Genomic DNA, 7,186 nt, shown 5'->3' with positions numbered 1-7,186 from the left:
ACTTCAGGAGGATGTGCTGATGTTGTCAGGCATGCATAAAAGCATGTGGGGGCAGTACAAACTACTAAGAATCATTTTGAGTTACAAAAACAAAATTTTGGCAAAAAAGCCTGCTGTATCATATTTCCACTTTGATTTTTAGGGTGTGTTTGAATTCTGCCCTCTGTTGGTTGGTCATTCTCATTTCCATCACACATGGCCCAGAGTAGTGGCGTCCTTTAATTCCTTAAACAGTACCCAGTCCATATCAGTGTAGAAATGACATTTTCTTTTCCACACTAAAAATTTGGGGGTTTGGGGGGTTTTTTTGCTAAAAAAAAATAAAGTCAGGCACTTGTTTAAAAGAAAATAAAAACTATAATATTACTAAGTAAGGTGAAGAAAAACATACAGAGAAAAACTGCTGCATTATGCAATTCTTTTTAAAACCCATGGTGATGAAGGAAGTGATTAACTGGTGTTAAACCTTCATACAGTTTATTTTTAGATGTAGTGATGTTCATAACTGTCAGTTCTGTTTTCAGCCTTTCCTGTGAGAACGTTCAGCTGTAAAGATCTTTTAAAGATTCATACAATCAATTTTCTGACTAAAGCTGAAATCTACAGCAGCCATGATCGTGGCAGAAGCTGGATTTTTGTTTTTGGGTTTCATTCTGTGTCTCTCAGGTAGGAATGACTCTTTCTCCTCCTTCCTCCTTACAGGTCTTAGTGTTTTAGCTTTGATGAGCTCTTGAAGAGTCTGGAAGTGCAAGATTATTTTCTTTTATGGTATAATAATCGCATCATTGTGGGCGATCGTGGCTCAAGAGTTGGGAGTTCGTCTTGTAATCGGAAGGTTGCCGGTTCGAGCCCCGGCTTGGACCGTCTCGGTCGTTGTGTCCTTGGGCAAGACACTTCACCCGTTGCCTACTGGTGGTGGTCAGAGGGCCTGGTGGCGCCAGTGTCTGGCAGCCTCGCTTCTGTCAGTCTGCCCCACGGTTTGAATGTGTGTGTGACTGATTGTGTAAAGTGCTTTGGGGTCCTTAGGGACCAGTAAAGCGCTATACAAATACAGGCCATTTACCATCATTAAATGGCTGGCACAGAGTAGAAAGATGTGTAAGCATAAATCTGCACACATTTGCTAATGAATCTTCCGTTGCGTTTCAATATATAAAAACATCAGAAATGGCCTCCTTTTAGCTCACAGTATGAATATGTTGATCGTTTAACAAGTATAACATCATTACTGGAACAACAATCCCCAGACTGACATAATTATTATAAGGTGTGTTAAGATTAAAGTGCAGTCACTGTCACAGAGTTGGCTGTCACTGTAACCTTTGTTGAACACATAACCTTATCTTGAGCAGGTATGCATGCGTGTCTTTGTGTGTACCTGTGTGTAGGGCTTGCTGAGCCTTGGTCTCTGGGGACATGGTCATGAAGAGAGGGGTTTGGGGGCTTGAGGCTGAATGTTGTGGCGTGGTCATTGACCAACTGCCTTGATCAGGGATTGCTTGATCAGGGTGGTCTCTGCCAAGTACTGGGCAGAGACCACCCTGATCTGGGTACTTGGGCGCCTGGAGCCTAAAGGCGGCCTATGATGGGGACAGTTGCCTGTTGGCTATGGTCCTCCGAACTCGCACCGTCTTTCTTTTCTTTTTTTTGGCCCAATTAGGGCCTCCCTTCTTCTCCTGCTGGGATGTGTGTGCAGATATTGCCAAGATGTGTGGCCTCAACATACCAGTACCAGGCCGCGAGAGTTGAGGCTGGGGTGTGAAATTTATGGTTTTCAGGGTTTTTATTGTTAACTTGGCTTAGCTTGGTCTTTTCCCGTGTTGTAGTTGTGTGTCTTATTTTGAAAGAAATATTTCCAAGTTACCATAGCGACCAGAGAGCATTAAGGGGCAGAGAGGAGGATATAAAATATTGGCTGACATTAAACCGGTTCGTGGCGCAAAAAAGGGGTGGAAACGCTGCTCTACAGGGCTGCGGATGGCCCGGTTCTCCCGGTTCCATCTCTGTTTGCCTCTGCCTTATGAGGGCGTAATTGTGGCATCCCACCCTCATTTTCAAGTACATTTCGCGGCAAAGACACACACACACTCACACCCTGTAAGAATATTGTTAATTTATGTACCTGTACATTTTTGATTATTTTGTGTTGAATGTGTTCTCTGTTTCTTTTTTACACGTGCATTTCTATTTGTACTCTATCCTTTTATTACATCTTCCTGTGTAATAAAAAATAAACAATATAAAATAATACAAATAAAATGTGACGGAACAGCTGCTTAAAGATTGCTGATACAAAGGATTGCAGAGACATGCTCATAAGAAGATGAGTATTTGTTGATGTTGTGATAGACAAAAAGATGCAGCTAACCACATTGTTGTTTCCCCAGCAACACTTCCATTGTGTTTTGCATGTTTTTGCAGTTTTTTGTTTCTTTTTTTCTAAGCCATTTTTTGTGGGGTTTTTAGAACACACATGCTGTGTGAATGTGAAAGCTGTTTGTGATACCAATTATTTCTGATTGTAGGGTTGTAGGGTTAACAGCAGAGTAAGCAGAGTTCATCATCACAGCTGTTCATGTTGATCACTGATCTTCAGCCTGGAGATTCTGTTTCACCGCAGAGGTGTTACCATTATAAACCAGACACAGACAACAGTTTTAACCACTGCAGCTTCCTGCTCTTGCAAAAAAAAAACTCAAAGAACACGTCATTTGTAATATGATGAACAGAACAGACTAAAATGAGAGAAAGAAGTTCTGTTTTGGTGTTCGATGTGTTAGACGAAATATGAAACTGTTCAGTTAGCTGATGCACTTAGATCAACAATAACGCTGTGAACAAATGACGAGTGTCTTAAACTGTGTTCATTTTGTACTTTGCCTATAGGATATGAGTAATTATTGAGTATTGAATTATGATGAGTAAGCGCGATCGTGGCTCAAGAGTTGGCAGTTCGTCTTGTCCTAGCCGGTTCGAGCCCCGGCTAGGACAGTCTCTGTCATTGTGTCCTTGGGCAAGACACTTCACCTACCGCTTACTGGTAATGGCCAGAGAAGGCTGATGGTGTGATATGGCAGCCTCGCTTCTGTCAGTCTGCCCCAGGACAGCTGTGGCTATAATTGTAGCTTGCCTCCACCAGTGAGTGAATGAATAGTGGAACTATAAAGTGCTTTGAGGGTCTCAAAAGTGCTATATAAATGCAATCCATTATTATTTAGGAGTCATTAAACATGAATAAAAAGAATTTAGAAAGTAGATACTGCATGGCTGTCTATAACTTAAAATACTTTCTCAAGTTATTTCTTACAGTACAGTTATAACATTATTTAACAATTAATGATAGAAAAACAGACAGTAACAAAAATAATGTATCTGTTCACTAATGAAAGTTTCTATTAAAGGTGTTAATGGAGGAGAAACCAGGATCTGTGCTCTCAAAGGTTCATCAGTGGATCTGCACTGCTCACATCAACATATGACTTCAAGCAGCGAATGGTTCACTGCACACTTAAATGGATCAATGAGTGAGCTCTCTGTGGATGGACAACGTGTAACGTACAACATGTCTGAAGAGAAAAAAACAACTTTAAAAATCAATGATCTAAGAGAGAGTGATGCAAATACGCACTGCTGTACGAAGAACTGTTCACTCAGTAATATTACTCTTCAAGTTGTTGCAGGTACACTGACTTTTACTCATTTATGACTTTCCAAATGACATCATTGTATAAGTTGTTCTCCATCATCCTCTCAGAGCTGCAGGTTAAGGTGATTCCTGCCACAGAGGGACAGACAGTAACGCTGATGTGCAGCAGCAGCTGTCCTCTGACTGAAAAGCCTGCAGCCTACATCTGGTACAAGAACAGAGAGTTTCTCTATGAGGACTGGTCTCCCTGGTACCAAGAGCTGCTCAGCAGTGAGGAAGCAGTCACATACTCCTGTGCTGTCAAAGGCTACGAGGATCTCAGAGCCCCTGAAGTCTCTGTGGGTGAGTCATGATGTTTATTGTGCTACAAAACAAACAGAATGAGTCACACAGTGAATCATTTTAATCAGTATTATGTCTTTGTTTCAGATTCCATCACAGAAACCTGCTTCAGTGTGACCTATGCTAACGGGAGAATCACATATCCCAGAGGTAAAGTTTAAACAAATTATCAAATATCTTCCATCAAACCTCTAATATATATTTGTTCAATGTCATTTTCCTTATAAAAAATTAAGCTCAATATGACCTTTGTTAATTTTTTAACAAAGGTCATATTTAGCTTAATTGACCTAATAATTTTTTTTGTTAGCATCCTAAAAACAAAATTAGAATTATAAACATTATGTCACAGTTACTGATGAAAACTGTATTTAATATCTTTCAGAGGTTCATGTTCAAAGAACGAATTACACATCAGATAGTGTCACACTGACCTGTAACACCACCTGTAAGCTGTTTGACCCTCAAACTGCCTACATGAGCTGCAGAAACACAAGCAGAAACTACAAGAATCAACAATGTTTAGCTCACAGCAATTCAACATACAGGTTCTCTTGTGCTGTAACAGACCACAAGTACCTTCACTCTGCAGAAGTCTGTGAGTAATAAAGAAGTCAATTTTTTCTTCTTCTAGTTAACTATAAATACAAATGTCAGCATACAGGCCATTTAAATAACTTTAAATCGTCCATCTATATTTCAGGTGTTCAGGGTAAAAACTGCCGAATTAGGAATTATGTCAGCAGGAGAATCTGTGCTCTGGAAGGATCTTCAGTGAACATCACATGTGAATACTCACATCCTGACGATAAGAAGAAGGCAGAAAATAAATGTTGGAGTAAAAAATGGAGAAAAGATAAAGTGGAAGTTGAAGAGCTGGTTGAGGCTGCAGGTCGTGTGGAGTATCAGGACAACATGAAGAACCAACACATCCTGACCATCAACAACCTGAAGAAGAATGACTCAGGAGGATACACATTCAGATTCAAGAGAGATCATGAAGGATGGACACAGTCTGATCTGCTTGGAGTCTTTTTGATTGTTACAGGTAAATCTTAGGTAAATTCATTGTATCTGTCAGTGCCATTTACAGGTTTATAATCTGTAGGCCCACAAAACCCCTATACAAGAAATTGATTTCGGCTTGCTGATGAAAAAAGAAAAGTGTATCGATACATTCATGTGTTTGATTTGCAGCTGTGGCTGTTTAAGGATCAGTTCATTTTAACTACCTTACATGTATACTGTTGATTAGATTAATCTACAGTAATAAAACTCTATCTGTAAGATCACCATTTCAAATGTTGACATTCTGTCAGATCAATGTATCTCTGAATAGTCGACTTTAAAAGGCCTCAGACAAACTGCCTGTTTCTGACTGTAAAAATAACTGTTACATGTAATGCAGAAGGGTTTTAGACTTCACATCCTTCAAGTTTTTTTTCCTTCTGTAAAAAATGCATGAAGGTATATGTAGTATTTTTATAGTTGTGCTTGTGTAAGATTTACACAGTTCTTAACAACTCTACATGTACACTGTTGGCTAGATCAGCCTTCAGTGCCTTCAGTGCAATAAATCATAGGTATGAATCATATGAAAATGTAGGTATTTTATTTTATTAGGACAATGATTCCAAATCATAGAGAAATGGAGAAAACACTAATTTACAAAATGGAAAAAATGTTGTGGAATAATAATTACAATACTTTTGTGTAAGAGGATTTAGATTGAAGTTACACAAATCTGAAGTTACAAATACCTTGAATTTGCACACTTCTTTGGTAAATACCTTTCACCGCTGAACAGGACTAAAGGATCATTTTTTAGTAAAGTCATGAAACCATCTTTCATGTCTAAGCCACACAGGAGATTTTTTGTTTTTGACCAATGTTCCTCTTTCAGAGCTGAGAGTGAAGATGAGTCCTTCTGCAGTGGTGACAGAGGGTCAGAGAGTCACACTGACCTGCAGTACCAGCTGTCCTCTGACTGACAACACAAACTACATTTGGTACTTGAACAGTCGACCTCTGACCCCGAGAGAGAACCAGAACAAACATCTGATCCTAGACCCAGTCAGCAGGGAGGATGCAGGAAGCTACTCCTGTGCTGTGAAAACCAACAAAGATATCAGCTCTGCTCCAAAGACTCTCACTGTCCAAAGTATCACAGGAACGTGGACACCAGCAGCTGCAGGAGTTTCTGCAACTCTGCTGGTTTTAATACTTCTCACTGTCTGCTGGTGTGTTAGGTAAGTGTTGGTTCACAGCAGTACATTCAATCTCTGCTCTGAAGTCACTTATTTTCAGTTTAGTCACTTCAACCAGGAAAAAGAGAACTTCTGCTCAGTCTCCAACAACAACAAGTTCTGACCAAATTGAACAGGTAAAGATTAGGGTTGTAGATTGTCTAATCTTTCCAGTGGCCATTTCATTTTTGCCATCATATAGTAGAAGGAGTCAAGTTTAAAGTGCAATATAATGTAATGCTGTTTTTCTCCATCAGGTCAGCCCTGGTCCTGTGTATGAAAACATCTCAACACAACTGAAGCAGGAGGATGAAGTCCACTACAGCAGAGTCTACTTCACAAACAAACACGTGGTACCTCTTTATTCCACCTTACAGTCGGTTCAGCCCTGAAAACAGGAGCATTTCCATGATGCTGTTGTCAGTGCCTGTAACCCAGTGTTTTCTAGTTTTTGGACATTGTACTTTTTATTTTTGGAATATTCTGTGCTTCTTAGGTTCATGGTTATTTTTACATCTTCTATTAAGTTTGTTTCAGTCAGTCTTCAGTTCTTTGTGATTTAATGAGTTGTATTTTTTGTACTTCCTGTTTTATTTTATTAGTCTTTCATCTTGTGTTCATTGTGTTCAGTTTTGCTGCCCCTGTATAGTTATGTCGGATTTGTTCCCCCTGTGTTGCCACCTGCTGTCCATCCTCTCGTTATTGTGTGTGTGTGTATTTCAGTCCTGAATCTCGTTCGTGTGTGGTCCACGTTCCCTTGTTTATGCCAAGTTGTAAGTTCCTAGTTGAAAGAGTCTTAGTTTCTAGTTTAGCTTTTGTTTGTTTCTTTTAGTGTTTTTTATACTTCATTTTAAGTTCTGCATCTCAGCAAATAAAGCTTCCTCCACAACTTAAATCCCTTGTCTTGGATTGTGTTTGGGACAGTTGCTGTACTTAAGTCCAATTTTCAGGT

At 39.6% G+C, this 7,186-nt stretch overlaps 1 pseudogene; it reads left to right on the top strand.

The window, feature by feature from the left end:
• Window positions 1–611: 611 nt before the first annotated feature.
• Window positions 612–6,241, top strand: LOC146385981 (uncharacterized; annotated as a pseudogene).
• The last annotated feature ends 945 nt before the right edge of the window (window positions 6,242–7,186 follow it).

The sequence above is a fragment of the Perissodus microlepis genome, chromosome 6 (genome assembly GCF_051167445.1).
Source record: "Perissodus microlepis isolate ML-2025 ecotype Zambia chromosome 6, ASM5116744v1, whole genome shotgun sequence".
Classification (NCBI taxonomy): Eukaryota; Metazoa; Chordata; class Actinopteri; order Cichliformes; family Cichlidae; genus Perissodus; species Perissodus microlepis.
The sequence above is the reverse complement of the archived record's forward strand: the minus strand, read 5'-3'. Positions and strand labels throughout refer to the sequence as shown.